The following is a 17659-nucleotide window of genomic DNA, read 5'->3' as shown; positions in this document are numbered from 1 at the left end:
ATGCGCATTTGCAGACTTCGAACTTTTGAGAGTAGAGATAAGTTGACAGGTTTAGTCTTACAAAGAAGGTAATCTGCGACCAGGCGTTTCTTCCCGAGATGAGTTGCCTTGCTGCAGGTTACTAGGGTAATATGGGACAACCCACACACCATAAGGCTAGATCGTTTACAAATCGTAAGCGTAGGAAGTCTTCGAGATCAATCTACGACGCAGTTTCATCATTGGCGGAGCACGAACAAGCTGATAGGCTTTAAGTAGAGTTGTAGTAGCCAGCGAAGTGGACACAAGAATGCTAATATGCGAAATATTTCGGGGACACTCGCGTGAAGGCCCACTACACCTTTACGTGCGTGCCCCTTGAATGGCATTCATGTGAAAACCTCGTAGGTTATAAATAGTCGTTCAGTAAGTAGCAGGAGAGGATACTCTGGCGAGGCACTGTCGACACTAAGACGATTTGATTTGTCTTCCTGTTAATTTTGCCTTGCTGGAGAGTTTTCTTCTTAGGAAGTCCTGCATTGCACTACGCAGGCACAGATCGTCTACAAATGGTAGGCGTATGAAGTCTTCACGTCGACCGTTCGTGGCTTGGTTTCTTGGCAGTCTTCGCCGGGAGTCGTTTGCACTGTTCTACCTCCAAAGCACGTCTCGACTGGGACAGAACCCTAAGCAGCGCACTGTTTACTTTACTTTTTTCCTGAATCTTGTAACAAAATATTTCTCGATCGAGTAATACTGTTTTGTGCAGTGTTGGAAATGTGAATAAAATGTATTGCATTGTTTTGCGTTGTATTGTTTTGTGGGTCCACTGCTACATCTAGAGAAGAGGCCGGCCGAAGAAAGAAGAACAAAGAACATGGAGACACATAGAGAAAGATAGTCCAGTTACTTAAGTAGGCGAAGTAGCTGCCTTTGCGGCGATGCATGTGGAAGAATCATGTAAAAATAAATCAGATAATGACAGGAGCCGATTGGTAATCGGCTCCTGATAATGATGATGATGATGATGACGACGGATGGTTATGAGGAAACTACTTCATGATTAGGGAAGCAAGGTTAAATCAGAGCAGACAGCATATAGCGATAACTTTAAAGAGCTGTCTTGACTAACATTGATATCCACGACTGTGTCTACTATCCCCCCTCGTTCCAAGTGGGAACGAATTTAACAAATTCCACGCATAATTTGATTTTTATCTTATCTCAGATACCCTTTTCCGCAATTGTTGACGTCACTTTGCTCAATTTTAGTTGAGACAGCTACTGTAATAATTAATTTTAAAAATATACAATTGGCCGGCCGGACTTCATCTTTGGAGCAACTCCAAGTCTCCAAAAGTCATCATGGACATGCAACCACGCCTTTTTTTCTGTTGGATTTTGGGTCCCAGTGTCATTGGTCTTTTGGTGGAGAATTGAAACATCACAGAGTACAGCAGCCCATATAAGGTAGGGCTGATCGATGTTGGTACAAAGTTTGTGTAAAGCAGACTTGCGTGGTCTGGAGTAGAGTATGAAACAAATTAAATTGAATATCCGCGGCAATGTTGTTTCTGTGAGTAGGTACGTTCGTAACTTATGCAAACGTTGCACCACATCAATCAGCCCAAGTCTAAAAACTACGCGTGGGACAAGGTATGTGGATTTTTTCTGTTTTTTGCGCTTAGATTTTCGATCCGGTCCGTTCTGCTTTTTCTGGTTTTCGATTTGATTTTCGATCTGATTCCGGATTCGGTTTCGAAAAATGTGAAGGCTATGGTATCGATGATACTTCGATAGCAGGCCGTTAGACTTCCCTGCGTACCGTCCGGGGGATCCTGGTGTGTTTCATTCGAGGTGTCAATCACATTTATGGACACATGTCACACTCCTCGGTCTCACTCGGACGCCAAATTCTCGTAGGAGCGCACCCCCCATCATACACGACTACTTAATTTGTGTAAATGGAGAACTGAATTCAATAAAACAATTAAACTAATGAGTTGTCTGTGTGATTTTTTTCTAATTTTAAAACTAAAATGGATAGAATACGAATAGTTAATAATAAGTACTAACTAAGAATGATTTGATTTGCAGGGACTATTATGTAATAAAGTCAATACAATAAAAATATACCAAAAAACACTGAGTTGTGAGTGTCATGTTTTTAAACAAATGCGCACATTGGGTGCGCACAATGTGTTCTACTATAAAAACACAACTAACCAATTTTTCATTTCAGGAGCTTCGAAAATAAATTATTTTCATCCGTTTTGGACTTTACCGCCACTTTCTTCTAGACCGAATGGAGAGACATCCTTTTGGGTGCACTCTCTCTAGATCGAACACGGTTTTTTTACCGTAGCGTTGTAGGGCTTTTTTGGATGCGTTCTTGAAGAAACGCATGACACCACCAATTTGGAAGATGGAAAGAGTGAAAGGAAAGAGATATTTTCACTTTTTTTTGGAAGCGTTCTTGAAGAAACGCGCGACAACACGACAACACCTATTTGGAAGACGGAGGTGAGAGAAAGGTGCTGAAGATGAAAGGAAAGAGATGTTTTAATTTTAAGGTTATTGTAATTTCGTTGTACGTAATTAAAAGCCAGTGGAAAATAAAGTTTAACAACAAAAGGTATATCATCTGCGATATTTTTCTTCTAAACCAACAATAAATAATCTTACATTAGTTACTTAGATTTTGTTGTAATGGAGCTGCTTTTCATGATCAGGAATGAAAAATAAAGATTGACCGACACAATTTCGTCACATCAGTGTATTTGTCTTATAAACTGATAACAATTAGCTTAAAAAGTTTTATTTCAGGAACCGCCTTCGAACGTCATCAAATTTTTAATACTTTTTTCACTCGAACGTGGCTTCGAAGACATCTTTTCATCGCGCCCTCTCAAGACCAAGCAACCCAAACTGAATGATTTTTTGATTTTCAAGAAGCACGTTTTGGAAGTACTTCTGGCTGCGTTCCTGAAGAAACGCATAACGGCACTGATTGCAACACAAAACAAATTCGAAGCTCTAAATTATAGGGTAAGGCATTTATTTATTACTTTTTGAAGGTGCTTTTACTGTTCAGTTATCCTGTTGAGTTTCAGGTTTTCCAGTGCAGGTAGATCGACCAGCGGCCTAGCCACAAAGAGGTAAGCCCTACAAGTACAGGAAAGTCTGCGTCTCCTCTTGAGGGATATAGGATGCTGACCTAAACAGTTTCGTTTAAGGAAAGAAGTGAGTACAAAGGCTGTTCAACCTTTCTCTAAGCTCTTGTGAAAAAGAAATTAGAAAACAAAACAAAACAAATCTAACGCTCCAAAAGGAAAAAAACTGACTTATTTAAGTTTTAAACTCAATTGTGTTTCTAATGCATCAATATTCTTTGCTCCATTGCCGGGATGTAAACCCGTGGTTATTTGATCTGATTGCTTCGTCAGTAAGCAAATCAATCTACGTGGAGACAAGCTGCACAGTTTGACGTTGATTTTCAGCTGTCAATTTGAACATTTTGCTGTGATAATCTTTTTAAGAAGCTTTTAATTTAGGTCTGTGCAATTCCAGAAGTTGTGACCAATCAGCGACAGTCGTTTTGACCTGGCGAATTTGAATAAGAGAGACCCTACCCAGCCTCGTCCCTAGGCCAGTTCGCGCCACCCGAGGGAGTGGAGGAGGTTTGGAACCAAGTGCTAATTCTTCTGACAGGATTCAACCGGTGACGTCACATCCGAAATCACCGAGGACGACTGGGAACCAGGTTTGACCCCACCAACAAGATTCAAGGTAAGTACTAGGATTGCGCTCCCAAGTGATCTAAAAAGACTAAGAAAAAAAGTCCTCCGATTATAATTCCAAGCCATGACTTTTACTCGACCTTCCTCCAATGATCATCCTACCGAGCTCTGCAAGTTGAAAGTCTTGTTATAATGGAATGCGAATTCACAAGGTCATTATTGTTACTCTAGACAAAAACTCTAAGGAGGAACAATCATTATGGAAGACAGAATAGAGCGCAGAAATTGTTTGTAATCACCTTAGAACACTTCTGCTTGAATCCTAAATCTCTGTTGTTTAGTACCCTTGCATTTAGGTCACAAAATACTTGATGTCAGGGAGCATGAAATGTAACCCGAAGTCTTCAACTATTACTCGGTGATGTGAACGATCCCGCCAGGTAGATCATAGGTAAGTATCGGAAAAAGGTTGAACAAGTTCAACAAAAGCTTACTAATAAAAATATACCAGAAGAGAAATTAAACTTATACCAAAGACAACTCATGGTCTTGACTCAAGTGTTAGTGAATCGTAAGTGGTCTACTAAACGTTACATAAAAAATTGCAAAAGAAAGGTCAGAACTTGAGGCTTCCTTGGATTTTAAACCCGGAGACTTTGTTTAGCTGTTCATGTTGGTATGCACACTCCACAAAACAATGGAGATGGCCAAGAGACAAATTAGAAGTTTCAGTGCAATGTAAATGCAGGGTGCTTCTTTTCTACAAATGTGTTTCAGATTAGAACACGAGCCCTCCTTCAATGCGGGAATTCTAATCCGTGAACGTTGCTTGATACATACTATAGCAAGCAAGTACGAGGTACTACTGGGACTCGAACCCAGACCCTACTGAGAGGAGAGAAATATGTAACAGATTCTCAGTTGCTGAAGGAAGATATTTTTTTGATATACGGCTTAATGATTTGTTCTTGAGATGTGTTGTATTTTAGATCTGGAAATTCTAGATGCCTTGCCTCAGTCGTCAGAGCTGCAGTCGTAAAGTCCGAGCCGGTGATGTGGAAAGTGATGTGAAGAAAGCTGGTTTACTCAAGAGAGGCAAGTAAAATTAAAATACAGAAAATTGCATATAGCCTATTTTCTACCCAAAACTAAGCTGAAAAAAATCAGGCTCTGATCCAAACCATGAATAAATTCTCAATTGGAATTTTACATAGAAAAAGGAGTGGACATAAATAGGGGGCTCAGCTGTATAGAGCTATATGAACTAAACTGACATTAACTAAGAAAAATACGGAGTACAAGGGTTCCCTCCACTTTTGTATGACAAAACTTTCACTTTTGCTTGCAAGTCTTGATTTCTTTGTCTTGAGAGATTTAAGAGCCGTCTTATGTACAGAGCCAGGAGACTAATATGAGGCCTGATGAATTGATTGTGATGATATTGATGATGACGACCACGATAATGATAATGATGTCAATTGTGAGACGAATCGATCTATGATTTTCATCATAAGGTGGCCCGAAAACATTATGAATTTTCTAATGACCGCGATATCCAGACCCAACTATCTAATTTAAGTCAAATCAGCTATAATGACAAAACAGCAAAGGCAAACGGGACTTGAATTTTGTTGATTTCTCGGACTGTCTAGGCGTTTCTATCTTTCTCAAGGGATTTAAATGCTAGTGGGGGAGAGAACTAAAAATAGTAACATGTAGATGAAGCACATGATGGGATAATTTGAGACAAAAGGAAAAAAATGGCAAAAAAGTTAATAAGTGTAAAAAATGTAACAAAAAAACAAACTTAGAAATAAGCAATAAATAAAAGAAAATAAAAATATCACTAAATAGAAAATAGTACAATAATAATAAATAATAAAATATCGTATAATAGTAACGTGGTAAATAAAGTAAAATAAGTTATAATAATGATAACAATGGTAATAATTGTGATAATGATAATAATAATAATAAAAAAGGAATAATTAAAAGCAACCAAAAATACTTTACTCATTTTTGAAGACGTCGCTGCAAAACCTTTAAAGCAGCGACGTTTCAAAAATTCTGCTAGCAGTATTCTTTATTTTCAAAGTCTTTTTAGTTGCTACTTCTAACACTATTCCTTTTCTATTAATATCATTATAATTCAGTTATTATTATTATTATATTATCATTGTGTGTCATTTATTTTACTTTTATATCATGATTATAAAATATATAATATATACCGTGACGTATAAACATTTTCCTATTTTAAAATTTAGTTCATTGCTTCTATTTATTCATGATTTAAATCAGTTAAAATTGATTTTTTTGTTACATTTTGTTAGAGGTTTATTCACTTTTTTGCCTTTTTTCTCCATTTTTTTGGTACGTATGCCATTATTTTAAGTTTCATCCCTATTGACCCATTTTACCTTCAGTTTTTAAGTTTGTCGTTCAAATTTCCAACTGTTCCTCTTTCGTACTGTACAGTAATTACGGCTTTCCGGTAGTTTCCCGAAGAAAGATAACTTGACCGTCTGAAATATCCGGAAACCTCAAGTCGCTTTTCTCTGAGCTGTTTTGTTGTTATAGTTTATAAAACATGCACTTTGACCGGATCATGGAGTGTGGAAAAACTAAGCTTTGATGAGTGATGATCAGTTAAACACTTGTTCTTAACTTTTTTGAGAGACATCTGGGCCGTGCAGTGAACGTTAACAAGCTCGTGAGTAGCGTGATGAAGCATCGTGATGTGTAGATGGCTGGATGATGATGACGATCCTTACGATGGCGATGATGACAATGACGGCGATGATGATGACGGTGATGATGACGATGATGATGACGGTGATGATGACGATGACGATGATAACGACGGTGATGATGATGACAATGATGATAATGATGACGATAAAGATGATGACAATGATGATGACGTCGACGATGATGACGTCGACGATGACGATGATGATGATGACGACGATGATGATGACGGTGATGCTGATGACGACGATGATGATGATAATGATGGTGTTGACACCATAACGATCAGGATGAAGAGGTTTTTTACCTATATGAAGAAAGCCCACAGCTCAGTAACTGGCCAATTGGCGTCTCCTCTAGGTAAGTAACATCGCACTTCTGTATGTTTTTCTTCAAAAGCGACGCAATGACCCAAAAACTTGAAACGAAGTAGTAGAGGACTGACGGGAGCTACGCATTGTCAACCTTTTGGGTAAACTCGTAGTCTTGAGCTCGCCTCATACCCTCATAAGGGTTGTCCGCTTTGCCTAAAAACTCAATAACTGAAAAGATAGAACAGAAAACGCATTTTAGAATAAGAGTCAATGGGATTCAAATGTCCATGCATTGGATCGATTTTGCTCAATTCCATGGCAAGCAAGACAACATATAACTATGGAAATATGGTATTGATGGGTATCCCGCGTATATGACAAAATTAAGGCCGCTTTATGATCTCAAATCTTCAACGAAACTCACGGCAATAGCGAAATAAAATTAGGGCGTTGAGGAGGCGGGGGGGGGGGGGATTATTTGAAAATGAAAAAGAAATTATAATGATAATAATTAATGTATCTTTTCCAATCCATTTTTGTCCCAACAGCGTCAAGGCAGGAAAAGAGTGTAAACCGGAGTCTCCTGATATACCATGAAGACTAACTGATTACAAGTGGATGCATGCGACACCCGAATCAAGCGAATTTTAACTTTTAAAAAGGGGATAAGCTTTTTTAATATTTCAGTAAGGTACGGCTCAAACGTTGCATTCATGTAAACACGCGTTAATGAAGTTTTAACTTTTGATTCTGTGCATGTTGAATGGTGTCACCATTTCAAGGAAACTTTCATTGCCACAGCGTTCTCTGATAATGAAGCCATAATCATGTGAAGGGAAAAAGGTCTTTTACAAATAGCAAGATATTTTTCTGTGCATTTGTTTTAATGTAAAGTAAAGTTTGTCAATTCGGCTTCATACGAGTGCAGGTCACGAAATTCAACGGACGTTATTACATAAATGTACCTGGAACTTCTGAAATCTCCTTCAGTAATAGATGCCACTGACGCTAACTACTCACAGCTTAACATGTAACATAACCAGCCATAACCTTTTAATGCATGAAGTTTTTCAGAGGTTCTGGGTACAGTTTTTGCGCTGATCTTAATTTGTCTGAACATCAATTGAGGCAGAGGCTAGGTCTAAAGAGAGTTTTTGAGCCGAATTAGAATCCCCCCGCCCTATTCACATTTTATTTGTCACTATCTTTGTTGAAAGGAAAGGTACATATCATAACTTTAAGACCTTTACGTTGGTTCAGTAAACATATGCATTGTATAATGTCTTGCAAGCACACAGCAAAGATCTGTTGCGAGCGTTAAGACGCTTTGCGGTCCTTTGAGCATCGTTGCTCACGAAAACTAAGAAGGTGATAGTTACTTTTTAATCGGCGCGCACCGCTTGATCCGTGGAACAGGAGGGGTCAGCCTCACCGTCTTGACTCCTCGAACAAACGTTTCGTTTCTTTCACTTTGCTTTTAGCTAGCTTATATATGCACTTTTACTCACCTCGAGTTTAATTATTTTCTCGTATTTGTATACGGTTTCAGGCCTTAAAACCCCAAAGGCCAATACCATAGCACTGGTCGGGGGTACACGGTCCCCGTTTTTTTCCAAATTGGTTTTTCGGGGTTTACGTGTCCGGCTATGGTAAATTCGTATATTTTTGATATATGTATTCTTTATTTATGTATTGTTTATCAATAAAGTATACTTGGGCTTGCTGAAATTAAAAACGTGTGATTGTTTCTTCTCTTGTACATTTGAAGTGGGTACACAACTGATAATTTATGCCCATGTCAACTAGATCAAGTATTAAACTATATGGCGGGGTGACTATTGGGGATTCGAAATTGTAACTATTGCAATTGTTTTGCTATAGGTCACACTGATCTTGCGATAGTATTGTGATAATGGAGTTTCTATTGCAATAGTACTGCGATAGTTTTCAGCCTCTCCTTTTTTGTTTGCAACTATACAAAACTGACTGCCATGTTTGAATTTTGAACGAACCTCGGCAATTTATATAACCCCTCTCTAACATTAGACCCAAAGTGGTGCAAAAATCAAGATGCTAAAACATTCTAGATGTAGGTGCAGTAGGACGGCCGATTGTTTTTAGTTTATTTTTTTTACCGTTATCGTTACCTTGAGAATCAAAGATGGGTAAAAAAAGGTATTTCTATTTTCCAAAGAAGTTAAAATGTTAAGAAGTTTAGAAACTACCGAGACTATCGATAGTCACGCTACACTATGGCAATTAGTACGGATGTTTCATTTTTACTATCGATCCATCGCATTCGCAGCGTTGATATGGTGATTCATCGATTTATTCTATGTATATTGTCACAGCTTTAGCTAGTGTGGTAGGGGTCAAAAGGTAGGGAAAAGGGGGAATTTTCCTCGCACTCTCGCGCGCCCGAATTCCCCCTTCTCCTTCCCGTTTTAACACCTGCCTCACAGTTTACGTATGTAATAGAGCTTTAGATTCGAGGACGACTACAGTGCGAGATTTTGTTAATACTAAGTAGCGCACTCCCGTGAGCAGCGGCTTTTGGTGGGAAAACGTGATAGCCGTCGTCATTCTGCAACGGGTTTTAGCGAGAAACGAAAGCCAAATCTCGTACTAGTACTCGTTCACGTCTTCAAATCTAAAGCCTTCTAATAAGTCTAGACATAGTACTAGTAGATAGACACTATAAGTGAAACTGTACTGTCTTTTACTGTATACGTCCAGCATACTAGTCTTTATAAACGATGGCCAAATTTAAGAAGCCCTGTTCAAATAAATATGGACTTCTAACGTGGAAACCGGGGAAACTGTACGAGTTTGAAAAAGTGTGCGTTAATCTGGAGCGACCTTCATCGCATCTCTCTGCAAGCGAGAGAAGTTTGTGAGTTTTTTTCCAACGGAAATATCGAAAACCTGCCTTGATCAACTTCCCGTTCAATTGCGGTCGGGTATAAATAGATTAAGATTTGAAAGTGAATGTTGGTATAAGTAATTGAAGCTCTTGGCTGTGGATAGATTTTGCACACCATCTTGCTTCAGTTGTCACCAAGCTTTTCTCTAACTATTGGTCGTGCCGCGTGGGAAATTTGATTCAACCAACTGGAATTTCTGCGGTCGTTTCTCAGACGTCATTTGGCGGGGAAACCAGTCACGGTATACAAAAATGTGAGGCAAATGTCGGCTGTTTTCTCAGGCTACGATGTGGCTGATTTCTTTATGACGGAGTAAAGTGAACAAACAATATCCCTGTTCCTTTTTTGTTTTAAAATAAAATTGAAAAACGTTTTTGCGCAGTTTTCACCCAAATGACAAAAGCCAATATTTTTGGGACAGGTTTTTAAAATATTGCAAATTAGTCAATCTGACGTCATCTGTGCTCCGCGCATGCGCTATTTGGTATAGTAATAATTCATATTCAGAGTAAGGTCAATCGCACCGGCAGCAACCTAAGTCGTGGTACGTGTTGTGTAAAATGTTTCTGTGCATGTGAGAAATGGCTTGGTGATAGAATGATATAACAATTATCGAACTCGGTTATCGCAAAATATCGTGATTTCTCAGTGTCTCCCAGATCAATTATTTGCTTCAGCCTTCCGTTTTGGCAAGTAATTTATCTACTCGCCACTGACAAATCAAAATATTTGCTCAATATCGTCAAATAAAAGTTAATTATTTGCAGTCTGTCCCCTTGGAATTGATAATTTTACAAAATTACACCAAGGCAAAATGACAAATTGAGAATTCAATAATTGTTGTTATTATTATTATTATTATTATTATTATTACTAGTATAGCAGGAGAGTATATGGAAACCACTGCTACCTTTATTCTTAATTTGTTGTCATTCTTAGACTAAAATATGCATGTGATCGCAGATCTAGCCTGCGTAGCAAGCATTTCCGTTTGGTTTCGGAGCAAAGAAAGACCGAGGAACGGGATTCTCGGTTTTGGCCGCGCGAGAAATGAAACAAGAGCTCTTTTACTTACGCCATTTTTCGCGCGGTCTTTGACTCTCGTTCCTCGTTCTTTGCTCCTAAACCGCACGGAAACGCTTGCTACGCAAGCTATCGCAGATCCGGATGCTCATTAATGCCTGGTTTATAATAAACTATTGGATAAGGTTTGTTTTAGAATCAGTGGTATCCGGAAAAATCAAAATCGACGTAACACCGAGGCTGAAAACATTGTTTTGAAGAAATAAGAACAAATTTACACACCGTTACCTGGAACAAGGTTTTGGCCTACGCAACCTATATATAGATCTGTCATAGCCAGTAATCTGCTATCAGATGACTAACAGATATGTAGATTTCTCTGATTTCTAAAATGAAATGTTGGCTCTTAGCCAGTGATATGGTGAGTACAATGCATAATAATTGACACTACAATTTAGTCACTCAGCCGGTTAGGCGCGGAGAAGCGCGGGCTCATTTCAAGAACAGCGGCTGGTAATCGAGCCTAGTAACCGGTTCCAACTTTGAATAACGTAATATTGTCCTGTAAGACTAAAAATTAAATATGCCAACGAAATAGGAATAAATCACAATTTCAATTGAGAATCCTCTTTACTTTACGAATGGTCTTAAAAACAAATAAATGTCGCGATATTTAGTAAAAATCTACTCGTTGTAATCGCCTCCATCGGAGTCCTTATACTTTCCCTGAGCAATTTTATCTTAGTTAGCGTTATTTCTCATTTCAGGAACAGCGGCTGGTAATCGCGCCTAGTAACCGGTTCTTTATGGAAAAACTTAATAATGAAATACAGCTGCTACCGGACGTTTTATTGCTTTTGTTTGACTTTAAGAGGTGTAGAAGGTTTCATTAGGCCATCAGTTATTTTGATTAATATTTTCAAAACACAGTAGTGAAGCTTCGAGGGTCACAAATAACCAAGATCGATCGGTGAGTTTTATTCCAGTGACTTATTAACAACAAATCGCTCTTTATTTTGCGAGGTAGTTTTGCTTCTGATGTGATTAAGAGTTTCTCGACAAATTATTGCTTACAGGTAATTGCCAAGCTAGTGTAAATTACAATTTAAAGCGTCAGTTTTAAGAGTAGATGTAGATTAACGAGAATTTATCTCAGTTTTTTCTTATAGTCAATGGAAAAAAAAATCTTATTTCAATCGGTGTTCATTGGGGAAAAAGGCGAAAAGATGAACTTGAGCAGGTGTAAATTACTGAGGAGTAAGAATACAACATAAATATTTTTTCTAAAAAATAACCCTGTTTTTTTAGTGTATTAGTTCGTTTCCTTCTTTCTATAAATAATTAAAAAGTGTTTAGCAAATATATCATGTATATTTTGCACCGGAATACGCGATGGTTAAGTTAATTGGACCTCATTGTATTTGTCTTTATGGGCTGAATGAATTAAACCAAGTCAAGTACAAGTCGTTTCGGTCGTTTAGAGTCCATAAGTTCAATACATTCTTACCTTTTCGATCGGAACCCTTTTAACTGATTGACTTTGAATAAAGGAATATAAGTGTTCTATAAGACTAAAAATTAAATAATATGTAAACGAAATAGAACTAAATCGCAATTTCAATTGAGAATCCTCTTTACTGAGTTACGAGTGGTCTTAAAAATAAATAAATTTGTCGCGATATTTAAGTAAAAATTACTCGTTGTAATCGCCTCCATCAGAGTCCTTTTACAGTTCCCTGATCAATTTTAGCTTAGTTAGCGTTATTTCGCAGATCTTCTTGATCTCCTGAGTCTATCATTTCAAAATAGAGGTGATCATCTGATTTGATTGCGAGACGATCAGATAGATAGAGGCGATTAATCGCCTGATATTGCTGAAGTCTCTTTATAGGCTACCATAAAATTCCGAAAATAATCCCCGGGGCTTAAATTTTTCAAAGGCCCTTTCTGAGGGGCTTATTTTTGGAGGGGCTTATATTCGGAAGGGACTTATCTGCGGAGGGAAATTTGCGTTTCAGACTCGATAGGGCTAGCCTTATAGTTGGACGTAAATTTACCATTTTTTCTTTGTTTTACGTTGTATTTGAGGGCAATTTGCCAAGTACAAGCCCCTGGGGATCTTATATTTGGAGGGGCGATTTAACGGAGGGTTTTTTGCGTAACCGGTTTGGGGGGCTTATATTTGGAGGGGCTTATACATGGAGGGGCTTATTTTCGGAATTTTACGGTAACTTCAATCAATAATAATTCTCAAAGTAAATCAGTGGTGTCGATCGTCTTTATCATCCCCATAAATCGGCATCTCCGTATATTGGTCTGATCTTTTCGTTAATTCATCGTAGGAGTTCGTATTCTTTACGATGACTCTTAGTAATGGTGACTTTAAGTTGATCCATCCTCGAAGACACTGCGAACATATGAGGGCCGACCTTCTGCTAGTGTGTATAATTCGTTGCCGGTTACGCACTTGAAGTTAGTTTGTCACAGGTGACATTTAAAAAAAAAAACAGTTTTGGAAGACGGATCGTTTAAAGAAATTTGTTACTAAATGTTTGTAAATTTATTTTATTTATGTATTGTTAAGCGCCGCGAACAATTTAGTGAAGTTGTGCGCTATCGAAAAACATTTATTATTATTTAGTTGTGTAATTATTAATTATTATTATTATTATTATTATTATTATTATTATTATGTTCAAGTTTCACAGTACCTGTGCCTGTTTGCTGCACAGGTCTTTCAGCGCCTTATCGAGGTTGCTTTCTACACATCCTAGCGATCCAACAATGATTGGAATAATTGTTATTATTATTATCATCATTATTATTATTATCATCATCATCATCATTATCATCATCATCATCATCATCATCATCATCATCATCATCATCATCATCACCATCATCATCATCATCATCATCATGATCATCACCATCATCATCATCATCATCATCATCATCATCATCATCATCATCACCATCATCATCATCATCATCATCATCATCACCATCATCATCACCATCATCATCATCATCATCATCATCATCATCATCATCACCATCATTATCATCATCATCATCATCATCATCATCATCATCATCATCACCATCATTATCATCATCATCATCATCATCATCATCATCATCATCACCATCATCATCATCACCATCATCTTCATCATCATCATCATCATCATCATCATCATCATCATCATCAACACTTATATTATTGAAACAACTGTTAAGTTTTATAGAAAAAAACCACGCATGCATGTTTCCCCATCAGCTGTACTTTTTCGTTTTTCTTTGGAATTTCAGCTGCTACAGTAAGCATTGTAGGGTTGGAGAGGAAAACAAAAAAGTTTTTTGTTTTTATGTAGCATCTGAGTTGGTTTCAAAGGCTACGACAAAGTTTTCAAGGTTTAATTGATACGAAACAAAAATGGAACTGTACGGCAGGTTAGAATGGTTACAAAATTATTCTTATTAGTAAATAGAAGAAAGTCGAAGGTATTAAATTCCAGTGAGAGAAGCCGGACAATTCAAATTCATAAAAGGCTGATGTAGGAAAAGAAGCTAAAGATTTTGTTTACAATAACAGTTATGTAAAACCTGGGTTTCATTTGGCTTTTAGCAAGATTAGTACACATATGCGCGCACCGGTTTGTAGTGGAACCGGCCGATACAGGTGCCCATCATTAAACTGATAGTGCTTCGTGAATAAAAAAGGAATTTTCTTATTTAAGGTTATTTTCCCCTAATAAAGAAATTTAAAATCATGTCAAAGATTTTATGGAAATGTAAGCGCCAAATATAACTTAAATTAAACCACTGCATTACTGCAAGATAAATGGACTTAGCGCCTGGGTAACTTTTATCACCAAAGGAAGATTTGTTATTACATCTTTTCTTTTTTGCCAGCCCGTTTAAAGATATTATTACACACTAGTCCGAATTACTGAAAAATTTAATAGAAAGCAATAGAAAGCAATAGAAAGCTCAGAAAAATGTCCGAGCTCTAGATGAGATTCGAACTCACTAACCTCCAAGTCCTAAACACTCAACACTGAGCTACTGAAAGGTCTTTATATAAATTAACAAGGTCAAAATCGGTTTAAAATGCTAGCTAAATTGCGAGAAGAAGTGATATGTTCCCTGATATCTAGTTTAGGCGAACACTTCATTTGTATTCATTTTGGGAAAAATTCACCGGGCAAAAAGACACATAATAGACGATTGTTTTTCTCAGTACAATTTTAATGTTTGCCTCTTTAACATATACTCGTCATTCCCTGATCAAGATATTGCAATAACGTCCCTAAATATTAGCAGAGTATGGCAATATTAATCTCTGAAAATTCGAGCCCGTATATCGAATAGTTTCGGAGACTGAAATTCTCTTTAAAAACGGCTCACAATTTTATACTTTTTTTTGTCACTCAGTAATTTTGCAGCTTTTATTGGCCGATGTTTCCTAAGATATTGCTTGAAAAGACCTCAGAATTGCACAAATTGATCTGGTTGACTACTGGACAGTTCAACTTTTGAACTAGTGAAGTTGTATAGTATAAGGACGCCTCTGTGGGTTAATTCGTGTGCCAATGAAACAAAATTTAAGAAAATTTAAGCAGTCACTTATCATTTTTCCCTCTCTACAATTCCATACTTACCTGCGTCTCTCTAAGTTATGTAAATTGGATACTGTAAGTTATATAAGTTGAAATTGTATTTCCCCTCGCTATGTCAAGTGAACCGGATGTGGCATAGTTCGTCTTAATTCGCGCCTTTTTATGTTTCGTATTGTGCCATGATTATACCGGATGGTAAGAGAAACAAAACCAATGGGAAGAGACAGAAAATGTACAATGAATCAGAAATACAAAACGTGACCGGCGCCCAAACGTGAGAGACCACATGCGATTAACGCGAAGAGAAACACCAGATATTGCTCTTAGGTCTTCTTATTATTGGCCGAGCTTAAAAGTGACGTAATTTTATTCGACCAATCGCCTTAGAGCTAGTAGTTCCACCTTTTTTGATATAAACACAACGGACAATTTATGAGAAAATAAGGAATGCGCAGGCCCGGTAACCAGGCTGGCTCGGCTCATATGAACAAGCCCGTTTCTAAAAAATGACGCAAATCTTTCGTCTAAGAAAAGTTTAAACGGGACTTAACTATAAAACGCTGGAATTTTCTTAAAGTACTACGGCGCTAAAAGTTCTTACAGTATAAGGCTCGGTTACTAATACCGATTATAGCAAATCCAGGATTAAAAACTTTAATCCACGGTTGATAATGTATTTATACCTCCCTTTTGATTGTTCAGCGTATCATTTTGTGTCATCATAACTGCATCTCAGAGTAAAGGCTCTATAACATTTTATAAGCTCTATAGAGAGATTTTACTTGACCTGTTAAACAGTTTATAACAACCAGTGAAAAATAGCTACAAATAAACAAAAGAGGACAATAGAATTAGTGTGAAATTTGAATTCAGATTTGAAAGCATAAAAAGCAAATTCAGTTTAATTTATTGTGTCTACAATTTGATCATTGGGTCACTAAAAGAAAAATAACCCTAGCTTCAAATTTAACTTCCGGTTAGCGCTAATCAGCTTTCGAACAGCTGGGCTCTAAAATCAGTGTCTTTAGATATTCCACTAGCGGGCCCCTTTACGATATTGTTTTGTGGAGCGCACTTTCCAGGTAAACAGATAAAGTTTAGAGGAAGAGGAAGAGACACCCCGGCAAGGAACAAGGATGTATGCAAAAAAACTTGCCATAATAAAGGATAAACTAGAAATACTTGTATCGCAGAACCCGAGAAGCTTTGAAAAAGGATGGCCCGTTAAATAACAGGGATGGGAGGATGAAGAAAAATGAAGAAAATTGGGTAACCTTGTTAGGGTGGATTTCACTACAGCTCACTTTCGGCTCTAAAATTGGAAGCTGAGACATACAAACTCAATCTCCCTTTGGTCGGAGGAAATTCGAACCCAGTCTTCTGGCTTTAAGAAGGCAGGGCTAAAGCCCCTCTATGATTGCTCTGTGGCACTTCCCAGGTACACAGATGAGGTTCCACAGAATTGCGCCTTTGTAGGCAAAAGGCACCCAACAAGGAAAAAGCAATAAACGGATAAATTAATCGTTTAAAAGCCATTTTAAGAAGCGCTGTTTGCCTATGATAGGAAAAAATTATCAATTCTAGATCCCCGCATGGCAGACGGCAAGGTTTCTAGCCAGAATAAAACAAAATTAACACAAAAGAAAACAATACTAAACAGCAACAAAAACAATAATAAAAGCAACCCTAGAACGTTCTAGAATGTCCCGGAATCCTTGGTAAGATCTCGTTCAAGCCAGCAAAATGACTGTTAGATGCTACTCATTTTTTGTTACAGAAAAATCATTACAGGACAGCCAGCGTTAATTACCTTAAGAAGAGATATTAGGAGGAAGAGATTCACAGGGTGCTCCTTTGCAGGACATTACTAAAAAATTCATAATTAGTTTTAAAAGATAGAGTAATCATCAAATGTTTTTTTCAGATGGTATTCGATGGAGGAAACTTACCGTCCAAAATCTATAATAATATTTTTCTTGCAAATTTGTTTTCTATTTTTTACAACTGACGATCGGCTCTTATTTTCTCCAGTTCTGAATTGGTGCGAGAAACACGAAGCAAGTGAAAAACGACTCTAGATGAAGAGCCATGTTCACGTTATATGAGATAGCTATTGCGCGGGCACGAAAACCATACCAGATAGGGTTTCTGTTCGCACATAAGGACAGTTATTTCGGCGCGATTTCTGTGAGGAAGCGAAGCTCCACCGCGCCAATCTCAAAAGTGGTGAGTCGCGTATCGGATTGGTGCTCATAATATCCCGCGGATAGCTGTTCTTGTCAGCAAGAAAAGTTAACCGGCCA

This window comes from Porites lutea, chromosome 14 (genome assembly GCF_958299795.1).
Source record: "Porites lutea chromosome 14, jaPorLute2.1, whole genome shotgun sequence".
NCBI classification, from domain to species: domain Eukaryota; kingdom Metazoa; phylum Cnidaria; class Anthozoa; order Scleractinia; family Poritidae; genus Porites; species Porites lutea.
This window is presented reverse-complemented; position numbering follows the sequence as displayed.